The sequence below is a fragment of the Sprattus sprattus genome, assembly GCF_963457725.1.
Source record: "Sprattus sprattus genome assembly, chromosome: 2".
NCBI classification, from domain to species: Eukaryota; Metazoa; Chordata; class Actinopteri; order Clupeiformes; family Clupeidae; genus Sprattus; species Sprattus sprattus.
In genome coordinates, this window is record NC_137921.1 from 58375977 (window position 1) to 58389926 (window position 13950).

Consider the following 13950-nt stretch of genomic DNA (forward strand, 5'->3'; position numbering starts at 1 on the left):
CCAAAACCTTGGCTGGCCCTAGGCGAGTAAATATTTTAAAGGTGCTTATTAAATGAGCGTCGGCGAGGCAGCAACAGCAAGCGTAGATTGGATGGTGTGTGTGTGTGTGTCCATGTGTGTGTGTGTGTGTCCATGTGTGTGTGTGTGTGTCCATGTGTGTGTGTGTGTGCTTGTCATGAGACAGAAATGCAGTTGTGTTGTTGACACCTTTCACCTCTGCTCAGACTGTCATGGAAACGAGTGTGTGTGTTTGACAGGCACGTTCACTCGCAGCACGTGTTGTCGTAACAGGCATGCTGACACAGTAGGGGGCTGCTCACTCACCCTCCATGTTCTCAGGTGACACGGGACAGATGACATTGAAGGAACCTCCTGCCTCCGCCACCTTTTGCCATCTGGAAGAGAAGAAAAGGGCAAGTAAGCACACAAACACAATCTCAAGTGGCCTCATCCATCAGGGACACAAAATAAATCAACCCAAAAATCTAGTTCAACGTCAAAAAAAAAGGATTGGATAAGTGCTGTAATCAAAGACATGAAAAGAGAATGTGCAAAGCTTGGAGCCGAGTCGTGAAATGGAACGTGTGAACTGTAATGTGTAAACTGAAATCCTCTTCCACTACAGCCCAGTTGAACCGAGTCCAAACCCCGGCTCTATCTGAGCCCATGAGGCACGGCCACAGGTATGTGGGCACGGAGGATCTCTCAACGCCAGTGTGGCGACAAACCCTCGGTGTTGGTTGACATGGCATGCCTGAACGGGGCATGACGAAATAAGGTCACCCTCACACATCTCCCTCTGCTGGCCAGAGCAGCGCCTGTGCCCGCGAGTTGACGACAGCTGAGGCACAGGGGCCAGCTTAGTGAAGGTAGGCAGAGCGTGGAAGAGCAAAGGTCATCAAAAGAACCTTGTGTTCCTCGGCCCATTTGCCTTGTGTGTGTGTTTTACATACCATGTGTACCCAGATGGAGGAGGAGGTACGTTAAAAACGCCATCCTATTTCCCAGCATGGTCAGAGATTAGAAACAGACTTAAGTTATATAGTTTTATGAGTCTTCAACCCATTGCATAGTTAGGTTCTCAGACAATGTACATTGCCTTTTTAGTGACTCTTACCTGATCCTTTGTTACTTCTTTAGATAAAGGCCAGATAAAGGAAATTCAACTTCCTTTACAAACTCTAACAATAGATAACGGATCAGACACTTGGGCTAGGATTGCATTCCAGGGAATGCTTCAAATAAACAAATATGTTACTCGCGGATGGGGCCACTTCAAAGGTAACTGCCATAAACCAATTAAACAACATTCTCCCCCTCCGGAGCTGCTATAAATAGAACCATAAATCAAAGTTCAGATAGGGAGATGTTTTATCGCACGCTTAAAATATCTTTTTTTCGATTGCCTATGTTTCTAAAAATAGCCCTTTCCATCCCGGGCCTTACCTACATATAGCACCTTGACACAGTACCTTGCACAGTTTGGCAGAGCGAACAGTACAAAGGTTAGAAGAGGACTGGTGTCTTATTACACAACACGAGGCTTCTGCCACAAAACCGTGCATGTAATCAATACCCTGATGTGATTAGCATGTAAATTAGAACGCCGAGATGAAAACAACTAAAAGTGCAATCAACACAAAAGGCATCGCTGGAGAGGAGGAGCTGGTGGAGGAGGAAGTGGAGGAGGCGCAGACGGCTGTGAGGTGTGAGGGAACAGTATTCCTGGGCCTGGCGCAGTGGTGTAATAGAACCCGAGCCGAGGGGTATGTGTGGCTCTCCTGCCATGCTATCCTGTATGCTAAATTAAAGTTGTAAAGTATCCTAAACTCCTCTGGACCAAAATGGAGTCTGGACACCGGAACACGTCTGATGAAAGAAGGTGTGCAGGTGTCATCCCCCAACTGCCTCCAGAGTGCAAACACACACACACACACACACACACACAAACATGCATAAACACACACACACAACACACACACATGCATACAAAAACACACAACTCACACACACAAACATGCATACACACACAAACGTGCACACATACACTAAAGAACAGTAATATGTATGACTGCACGAATCTCAGTATCAGCAGAATTTTCCATCATCATAATGCCTTAATGCATAGTGAATCAGAAGGATAGCAGTGAAAAGGACCACTGCTCAACCTGGATGCCACTCATACCTATGTGTTCCTTGCTCTAACAGCCTACACAGCTCTATTACGGCATAACTAACAACATGAGTGGCATTGTCTGTGGCTCGTAAATGAATACTTGCCTGCTCAAGCCTTGACCTGAGCTTAAGACGGGACGGATTGGAATTCTGCCAAAGATTTAAACCCATCGCCTGGAAATGTTCTGCGTGTCAACCCAATGCGCTGCCACCTTTGACTTCCCCTGCTGCAGCAGGATGGCATTGGGCAAGAAACAGAATGCATCTCATTAGTTTGATCCTTTCACCAGTGCTCTAGACACGCAAGCGGAGCCGAGCACAGGCGCAGAGGAGTCCGCCGAACGAGGCGAAGAGAAACGCCTTCTTCTTCTTTCCAGAAACTTCAACTGCAACAGCTGCACGACCATAAATGTCTTTTTCTGGTTATAATTTAATTGAGTCAGTGTGGTGTTTACACAATAAATCAGCCTCTGGGATGTTGTAACAAAAAACACAAAATAGGCAACTGTCCTGGCTGGTTAGAGGATGTGAAGTATGCAAGAACAATATGTTTATGTTTAAAGTGTATGTTTGTAAGAACCTTAATGCATTGACAACAGATACTCAGTCAAATAGCCAAATGCTCCAAACAGCTATCTTGTTTATTCACCATTGCGCCTGACGCTATGTATTAAACAACAGTGTAACATTTACTGAATGTATATAATGGAATATACATGCAAGCAGGCAATACATCCGGATTCCCAAGACACTGGGGGAAAAGGGTGACATGGGGTTCATTCCTTCCACACACTCAACAGCTCTAGGATCTTGCCACTAGAGTTACAATGTGTTTTCCTGTTTTTTTACTAGAGTTATGAGTTGAAGAAATAACTAGCAAGTCAAAATCTTTTCCTCACAGATCATTTTCGATCAGTTCCATGTGAACTCACTTCTGAATTGGCCCTTAATCTGATTATTCAGCTTCTCTCCATCCCCACCTTACTGAACCGTTCATGCCCTGGCTGTTATTTCATAACAGTAGATGACCAGGTTAAAAACACACAGTGTAGAGGTTCAAAATGAATGGCGCCGCATCTACGCGGTGATGCCTACAGAGTCCATGGACGTGTGCTGAACACCCGGTCACCTCACGGCAGAGGACCATGTGAGCCCGGCCTGACAGGAAGCTGTTGCTGATAGGAACTCCTGTAAGCGGGTTCAGTCATGGTTCACAAGTAAGGATTAGAATTGTTTTTCCTCTCCCCCCCCCCCCTTTTTAAACTAGCAATTAGCGAGAGTATCCTTAATCTCCGCTGTCACAATGAATGGGAACATGTCAAAGCATGTTTACACACAGAGACGGGTGCCAGTTTTAATGATATGACCAAAGAAAGAGAGAGTTTAGCTCTGGCACTCGGAACCATACATAGCAGCCCGAGGGATACCGGGCCACGGATCAAGGCAAGAGGAAACGGCGTCAGCTGAGTTGTCAATCTAAGGGGAAAAGCTCCCTACTTCCGCGCTTTGCATAAAGCCAGCTATCACCAGTGCTGATTCATTTCACTCTCTCTCTCTTGGAGTCATTCTCAGTACTGTGACTTGTCCCAGCCACTCTGCTGATACGAAAGTTGCAAATTCATACAACAATAGCTTGTTTATCCATATTATGTCTGACTGGGTCACATCAAGTAACTTTTTTTCTGGTTTCTGTGAACACAATCCTGGACAAAAATGACATTATTGAGAGCAATGGACTTAAAGGCACCAGGTGCAACTTTCGAGGCTTAAAAATAAACATTCAATTTCTAGTCTTTTTTACACGTAGTAAGTTCCAATAACTCCATATCATTACATATCGACATTCAAGGAGCAAAGATGAGACGTCGTTGTGTGGTGAGAACTGATAGAAAATCGATAACAACAACAATCGCCGCCATTTCCAGTCAATGTAAAAATGGCCTCTCCCCACCAGCGATTGTTGTTGTTTACGATTTTCTATCAGTTCTCACCACACAACGACGTCTCATCTTTGCTCCTTGAATGTCAATATGTTATGGTATGGAGTTATTGAAACTTACTACGTGTAAAAAAGACTAGAAATTGAATGTTTATTTTTCGAGTCTCAAGCCTATAAAGTTGCACTGGGTGCCTTTAAGTATGGGGAGAGGAGTGCAACTGAGGACATGTTGCCACAGTGCTACACTATACGCCTCTCTCACTGAGAAACTAAGGCAGTGTTTCACTAAGCAGGGCACTGCAGGGACAGAGCGCTAACACACTGTGCACCCTCAATCCAACTCATCAGCAAAGGCCGGGGGAGGTTAAATCTGCCCAGTGCTTGTTGAAAACTGTTGTAATTTGACTGCGGAAGATGAGTGACGTCAATTAGGTAATTTTGACTGGGCTATCTGTTTTTAAAAAGTTACATACAAAGATCCATTTTATCAAAATGTTGTTGGGTGACATTCAAAACAATGCAAAAACTAATTTGACAGACTAAATACTCAACTTTGCCTTGAAGAAATCATATCCCCAAGCCCTGAATCACCTCTTCTGCAGCGTTAAATCTTCACCAATGTGAGTTCATATGGAAAGGTACATTAAATAGAAAACTAGCTTTTTCACTGCTGGCATGAAACTGGCTGCCCAAATGGCTCGTCACTTCAATGGGTAACATCAAAGGGTACAGGCAGCAGTCCTCATCGGTTCAAAGCACGCTCTGCTCCTCCACACGCCACTGCCTGTCAGGAGCTGGCTCCTCTTCTGTTCTGTCAGTTCAATACATTTCTTTCATGCCTTGTCTGTGTATCGAGTTGTGTCGATTTTTTTTAAGGCTCATTCAACTGAATTCAGTGACTACACGTAGGATCACATCTTATTCTCATCATGTCACACAATGCGCAAGTATTTTTAGGGTTGCTTTTAGGCACCAGGTCTCTGCCCTTCCTTTTACAAATCAAGTGGTGCCTGTTTGCATTCCCTGACATACCACTTCCTTGTTGAACATGACTGCTGCTGTACAGCAGGTGGCCAGCTGTGCTTTGGCACGCTCTGACCGCGTGAACACCGCCGCAACAACACTCAGGTTCTCCATTTCAACCGAGGTGAAAGCCCCTTTTTATCAAAACACAAACTCACTCTGACTCAATTATTTGGGTATTAATTCACTGGCTCTGGCTGTGTGTCAGCTGATTTCGAGTTCAGCAAGTAAGTCAAAGTGTGATAAGTTGTTCCAGACATTCTGTGATTCATCCAGTTTGAGAGGGTTGGGGTTAGGCGTGTTTACACTGATGCCAGTGCACTGCGTTCTCCAACTTTAGTTTACAGCCCTGCGGGTAGCAGAAGCTGCTTCCCTCTGATGTGAGAGGGAATCTTGTTGTTGGACTGCCATCTGCTCTGACCACTCTTCTTTTGTTATGGGTGTCCACAGTGCAGGAATCGCACCTTTTGATCTGGGACTCAAAAGGGGGTGGCCGCCTTCATTCCACGCATTCTAGCAAGTAGAACCTGATACATTTGGAAACACTACAATGACACACTCATGCTTGTCGGGATTGGACGTTTCGCTGCTGCCCTCATGTATTGAGCACAGAGGAGAGGTCTCTCACTACCACCCACGGATCATTGAGGTGTGGCTTCATTATTTTATCAGTGCTGAGTGAAAATGAATGCTGAAAATGAATCATCACAGTTATGGTGAAACTGACATATTCAAATACTATAGAGTGGTGGTAGTGGGGCTCTACTTGCTCTTCTCAACAGTCCAGCTCCTTTAAAGCTCATGACGGTGAGGTTCATTAAAAGCTTTGGGAAAAAACGTTCACTGATGTTAAGCATACAGCTGAAGTGGCAGCAGTCCTGATTCACTTCAAATGGGGAGCACTTCATTAAAGAGGCCGTGCCCCAATGGCCCCGGCCTCTAATGTAGCTTCAGAGCAAGATTAACTAGGTGACAGTGAGGGTGACAAACACGTTTTAGCTCCAAAGGCAGCACCGTAAACCACCAGCGCTTGCAGTGCACCGCCCCTGTAAGCCAGCACCAAAATGTCAGGGCTGACTTGACCCCACTGAGGGCTTTAAGGTGTTTCTCATTGGGGTTGGGGGGGGTGAAGTCTACCCGTTCATTAGCCATCGCCACAGTAAAACATATTGCTGTTATTCTGCCATTCGGTGACTCGAGATCATAACTCATCCTAGCACCACTCTGCTCCTTCAGCCAAGGGAAGTGACCCAGGGGAGGTTTGTCTGGCCCAGAGGTGGCTGGCCCTTTGATGGGTGTAGGTATCTCAGAACAGAGAGGGGGGGGGCAGGGGACAGAGGGGAACAAAGAATGCATTACTGTAATTTAGATTTATGACGCCCACGCAAGATTTGAAAGGAAATTAAAATCCCAGTTCAGTTGAGAAAACGAACAGCTTGCTCATAAATGGAAATGATCTGGTCAAAGTCATCTGAGGGTCAACTGCATGAAAAAAGTTTCCTCTCTGCTCAGCTCTGCCCTTCTCGGCTTCCCAGCAATAAAGCTGATGGCCTAATCTATACTGTTGTCTGACCGGAATCCCAATGCATTCTAGGGGATTTGCATGGTCATAAAATCCTTCCTGACTATGATCCTCGTTATTGTGCAATTTACTGTACAAATGCAAGCCCTTAACAGAGGATAAAAAGATAAATAAGATAAAGATAAAAAAAGACAGGATGGGGTATAAAAAATATAAATCTCTGCCTGACTTTCAAAACTAATCCGGTGGAGCCAAAGTAAGCAGAAAATCGATTAAGACATAGATGACTGCCCACTGGATTCAGGAACTATTCTGAGGTGAATATCTGAGTTCCACATGAAGAAGGACGGGCATGCCAACTCGACTGTGAGGTGAAGATGTGTCAGGCCCACACCGGAGCGGGAGAGGCTGGAGTGGACTGCACTGTGATAAAAATGACAGCGTATGTCAAATATTTTCTCTTCACACCAGCAGTTAAGTAAGCAGAGTGCAGGGCCGATCCGGATGGCCTCTAGTGATGAGTGATGCTGTCCTGACCGTTTAACAAGGTGGGGCAAAGGACTTCTCACTCTTTTTCCACCATGAAATACTGCTGTAAAAGTCAAATGGCATTAGACATAAAAGCAAGAACCCAGGGGGATTCTCCCTGCCTCACCAGCGGACTGTGTAAGGGCATTACATACTGGGAGTGGGAAGACCATATAGACAGGCTTGCCAAAAAGAGGCCATATCTTCAAAACCTATCTGCATTGACAAGATAAGAATATTGTAGCAAGGAGAAGCAGACCTCAAGATAATCAACATTATCTTTTCTCTGAGTGGTAATCTTGGGGATGTTTCGGTTTTTCCTAAAACAATTTGGGGGCTTCAATGCACTCTGCTTTCAGTGATTAAAAACAAATAGCTGCAACCAAGTGAAGGATTTTAACTCAGAGGAAGAGGTTAATAAAAAAAAGGCCAGAAAGTAAAAGGAACCATTCCCACATTCAAACACATGTGAAACCCATCACCCTATTTTCCGCTAATAATACAGTGCTATTCTTTCCTAAACAGACTATCCAATCAGATAAACTGCAACTATGCAATCAGATAAGCAACTGTTTCATTGTCAAGTGGCCATTTAATTCAAAATTAAATTTCTTTAAGCCCACTCATTACGAATCAAAAAGAGGGAAAAAGCACAGCTGGAAACCCAAGCGCACGACTGCCAGCTCATACTCTCCCCCTGTCTGAGACTGACTAATTTTCTGTACCAGCCATTGCTGTACCTTGAGTCTCTAAGTACAATAAATACAATTACTACAGACTAAGATCTAGTACAAATCCAATTCGCCACACTTACAGCCACATATGGTAGTAGACAATGGGCCTATTTAACATTCTTGACACATTCCAATCAAATACCTTAAAAGGACACTTGGACATAAAAAGGGTGGTGGGGTGGGGGGAGGAGGAATGGGGGTACTTTTTAATGGCGTGATGGTGATTTGTTCCAGCTTTGAAAAACTGAAGATAAACTGATCCCTGTCTGCTGTGCACCTGGGTAAACTTAAGTTTTCGGGACGTTTCAATAGCTGAATTGCACAATAATGGTGGAATGTTCAGTGAAATATACCAATACACTGTGGAATTGTACTATGGCATCTAATCAAGACTAGCCCATAAAACACACACTACTCCACAAACACAACAGCACAAAGACTGACTAAAGGAGAAAAACGGAAACGCGCTCAATTTTGATATTTCGTCGATATGTAGGCTAAATATCGTGCAAGATGTGAAGAGTTATGTAGATGGCAAATGAGCCTCTAAGGTTTAGTATTAAGGCAAGCTGTCGGAAATGCATACTATTCGAGGTAGTAAATCACGAGGACAAGAAATCAGCTGTCTAGGTATTCTGCTAATGCATAAACATGCACAAAGGATAGATACTTGAATATTTTACATTACAACGTTGTAGGCCTACCTGCCACTTTTTTCATTTTTAAGTTGGTCAAAATGGCCAAAATCTACTGTCTTTTTTCTATCACAAACTAAAATGGTCGACTTCAACCAAAATCACTCTGCAAATTCACAGCGTCGTCAACCTTCAGAGAAAAGGGTTCGATAAGAAAATATTAAAGAGATATTAAGCCATTATTTAACTCCATCTGTAACGGAGACAAATTAGTAACAGGTGCTTTTGTCGCCCTCTTCGGCAATCTTTCGCCAAATATATGGGGACTTTGCCGGTTTATAAACAGTCAGGTTGACATATAAATATTTATTGCAAATAAACATGAGAGAAATCAGTCAAATGCAGAAATATAGGAAGAGGACTTTGATAAATGCTGAGGACTGACCAGCACGGTGACCATATGTGCTAAATATTCCTCCGTCCCCGAGATAAGCATCTCAGGGAAATGACAAATCCATGTTGATAAGGCAACCTCGGAGCCCTTGGCTCAAATACAATTACACTGTTATGCATCAACTTAAGCCAATTTATTGATTGCCAGCTATTCTTAGACCTCTCAGCACCAGACACAGTTTGAACATGCATGGACGATATTTGAGCTTCGCCTTAAGACTTTAATGGTTTGCGGATTTGGCACGCTTTATGGGCAGGGGCACTCTGGGGTGAGCTACATAGGTATGAAAGGTAAACATAAACTTCCTTACAAAGGATATATAATCCAGTCAACGACCACGTATTAGGAATAATAATAATAATAATAATAATTACAATAATAATGCAATAGGCCTACGTATTGTTGTTATTATCATTATCATTATGGTTATTAATAATATCACCATAACTATTATTATAACATAAAATTGTCCGATATTATAGGCAGCCGAGTGGTTTTACAATTTCATTCATTAGAATGTTTTCATCTGCCTATGACGAACTCGTCAAAGATTAGATGTGATTAAAAATTAAGGGAAAAAGTTATACAGAAAGTTATAAATAAAAGAAAACACTGTGTAACCAGTAAAAAGAAAAGTGTACGGTACAAGTATAATCCACAAATCTGGATGTAACGGTAATGGCAATATCTTACCTTTTCTGACTTGGACAACCTCTCCGATCATGGACGTGCGCGTGCGAAATGAGTTAAGAAGCACTTAACAGATGAAAACAATCCAAAGGTGACGGCACGCTATTCCACTGTAGACTTTGCCTCGATTTGTCTCTAAAATAGAGTAGCATAATTTTCGGAATCCGAGTTTCAGTCAGAAGACAGCAGCCACATGGTCTTGAAAACTTCAGAGTTGTCTTGAGTCGTCTGGACCCAGGTTGTGTCTCCCTGCGTTTCTCCCCGTACAATGTTGTGGACGCGGAGAGACTGCTGCGTTTTGTAACAGAGGCTGGGAACACTGGAACAGTGAAACAGGTAGGTAGCCCAACGTCTTGAAGAAGCTTCCAGTTCCAAACTCTTGTCCTCCTCGACCAAATCCCTGCACCTTTGTGTCAAATCAAGTACAGTTCCATATACAGATGTGTCGAACCCCTCCAGGTGTCAAATTCCAGTTTGTATCACATGATCCAACACAAAGTGTACAGGTTGCCAATGATAGCCTAATTAGCATGACTATTGCCGAAGCTCCCACAGCGAGTGATTCTCCTTGGCTCACTTTTCCTCCCTTTGACAGACTGGTGAAATGTTAAGTTTTTGTACTGAAATTGAAACCGGTCTGACTGTTTTCAGACGTTTACCGGTCATGTACGATCTCACAGAGGTTTCACACAACTGGCAGTGTCTCTAAGAGACGCAAACACTCGACTACAGCCGGATCGACCCAGGGAAGTCCTGAGACGGCACAGTGCGTGCTAATGCTGTACCCATTGATAATAGACTACCTTATTTTTCCGCTCTGCTGTTTGCCGTATGAATGCATGACACTGCAACACAAGTATTTAGCCTGTGTTTGGTGTTCCGCTTTTATGAATCAAGCAGAGATAACCCAAGCAATTCCTGGGTGGAAAATGCACACTTTTCCAAATAAACGTTATGTAAAATTATCTAAATATCCCAACTTCCCGGGTAAGATTATTTCATTATAACGAACGATGTGTAATATGAAGGGAAATTATTTTTTCTGCTGTAGTGATATCAAGGTCAAATAACAGGTCAATTACTCAGCCAACCAGGCAGGCTGACTCACTGGCACAATCAGCATTCACTTATCATTACATCAAACAATAGCCTGTATCCCAAATCTAATTTTTATGAGCAACATCAGCACAATATTTTGGGAGAGGTAATATGACAAATACAACACAGGTAAACAACAACCAGTTTTCAACGCAAAGTTGGCTCAACCCCTACTTTGAAATCGCAATAGGCTCTCTTGGCCAAGTTTCCCCCAAACACCACACTGTGATCACTGGCTTTGGGACTTATCAAGATTGGCAGGGAATCAAACCCGGCTAAGCCGGCCTTAGACCCCTTTCTCCAATTGTGGAACAGTGCCTGACAGCACAAAACCATACCATCTGAAGCCCTCTGCCAAAGAGCAGATTAGAAAGCCCTCGAGAGCCTCAATTCCTTCTTTGGGCACCCCGGGCCTTGGTGGAAGGTAGCCGAGCCTGACCTGCTTCCTTCTCCTGTCCGAAACACTCGGCCCAGTCCGAGGGGCTGCGTGGTGGTGGTGGATGGTCAGCTTTGCCATCAGCCCAGTGATGCCTGGACCAAAGCCCTGCACAGGGCCCCTGGGAGTGGAGACAGGAGTTTGTGGGGTCAACAAGGCGTGGCCCTGCCAGCCATGCTGATGCCAGGGGGATTTAACCAGGGAACCTGAGGTATATCAGCAGGGTTTACCAATGAGTCAATAACGATGATGATCTTTACCCAGTAGTATGTTACTGCCCCTGAGGTGGCTGTACATGGCTGTTTGTCATTATTAGTCATAGCATTTTCAATAAGTCAACTAATACATTAGAGGCAGAAGCATGAAGCACATTACTTATCATCAGTGATAGGGACAAAGAAGATGCCTGATTTGGTCTTAGATTTAGTTTCAACTCATATTTTTTTCATATGTATTGATCAACAAGTTGACAATATTAAAGAATAATACAAAAGTTATATGAAAAAACAGGAACATTGACATTTGAAACAACTAAGCAGTGAAATAGCAACTCAAGCAACAATCTACATTATTCTTCATGCAGTTTTTCACTTCAGCCTTCTACTGAGGGCAGGTCAGTTTAAGTGTTGCATTACACCCGGAGAACTTCATGCTTCAGTTCAGATGGTTGAATAGGCTGACCCAGAACTGTCATAGGCTCTGACACTGTACCTGCTAAGACAGCCACTGGGGTCAGTCATGCCAGCATCCAGTTGCCGATTTTTGACATCAGCAGGAATGTGACAGTTTTTTCCCCCCAAGTGTTGACATGACAGTACAATGGAGGAACCTCCGGACTCACGTTTACAATACATGTATATTATTGTATAGGGTTCACGTTTATACTACATCTTATATTTACGCATATTTTTCAAGTCTATATGTCAAGAACATGACTGAATGCATAGAGGCAGTCACTTGCTGAACAAGCTTTGTTATTAAGATTTTACGATATTTTCTGAAATCTACATTTTTTTTTACGCTGGTACCACCTTGCCAAGAGGCTGGCCTCCTGACCACCAGACACGTTTCCTCTCTCTGACACGATTAATGGCCGCCCCCAGCAGGCACACTGGGAGCAGCAAGCTTTTGAGCCAGAACTGCCACATAACGCACATAGCCAGGGCCTGACCCATAGCAGGGAGCCCCAGACCTGTCTAAACCCTCTGCACAAACAGCCTCCCACCTGCTCGGAGCTCCACCAGCCAGCCCCACTGCTGCAGCCCCTTCCCCTTCCCCACAGCCTCCAGACCCTCCAACGCGTCACTGGACCCCAATATGTTAGCACACTGTCTGACTTCTCACTGTACACCACTGTATTCCTAATGAATAGCAGTCAGCGCCAATAAATCTGCATCTTTCTTTGGTGTCTCGCTGGGCGCCCCAGTGGATATCATTAACTTTTCACATTTAAATAACGAGGGCTTAACCTCTCAAATTAAACAACTGACTGATACAATATTATTTTAATAGCTATTTAGACTCAAATTGGCCTCTGTCAGAGTGATGTATTTTAAGGCATATATTATTCAGCTGGAAAAACAAACCTCTTCTCAGCAGCTCTAATATGCAGGGAAAGTCGTTCCCTGTGGAGCGTGCAATAACCAAAAACTGGACCTACGTGAAAACAGCTGTGAAGTACCACAGTTATTGCCAGTTTTGGTGAGATATTTATTTTGCAGTTGCATTTTCAGATGAGTGCTTTTGCTATTCAGTCATTGGAAAAGCAAAATTACTTACAAGATTTTCAATTTCAATTAGTTATTTGAACCTTCTGATGATCACTGTAATGACTTCTAACGGTAGATTCTTCACAGGTCCCAGTTTAAAAAAAACATGAACAAAATTCAAATATAACTATGTGTATGTATACCCCATAACACTTTCACTCTCTGGACAGTGGAAAAAAAATAAGGATAAGGCTAATAAAAAAAATAAATACATATCAGCCTGAGGAGGAACAGAGCAGAACAAGTCAGGACTGTATCAGAGACCAAGAGTCACGCATGTACAACCTTAAAACCTCTCCTTGTAGAATATTTGGAATATAAGAATAAATTAACAAGCACAATGTTAAAGTATTAAAGTGCATCCCTTGGAAGAACAGAGCATGAAATTGGGAGTGAACCAGACACCAAGGGTCAACACCTGACCACCTGACACTGGACCCAGTGTTCAGCTGGAGAACAGTGACGTGTGGTCAACCAGCCGCTCATCCTGCCAGTCCACCTCATCCCTGTGGTCATCCAGGCCCTGGGTGGCCACTTATGCCCCAGGCTCCCCTGCTGATCCCAGTATCCAGTTCCTGTGGTGAGGCTGATGGTGGTGCTGGATTCCACCCAGGGATAGCATTCCTGTACAACATGACAAAGTTGCCGTATTGGCTTGTCTCCTCCATCCATCCATCCAGCCATCCATCTGAGGGTGCCTCAACTTGTCTTTTTTTTCCCCCAGACAAAAACGCGTCCGTCATTAATGGGCTCAAGTGACTTAAACACACTTACACATACACATAGACACACACACACAGACACACACACACAGACACACACACACACACACACACACACACACACACACACACACACACACACACACACACACACACACACACACACACACACACACAGACTGGTAGCCTCTAGAAGCAATCTGCTCAGGGCGATCATTTGTCAAA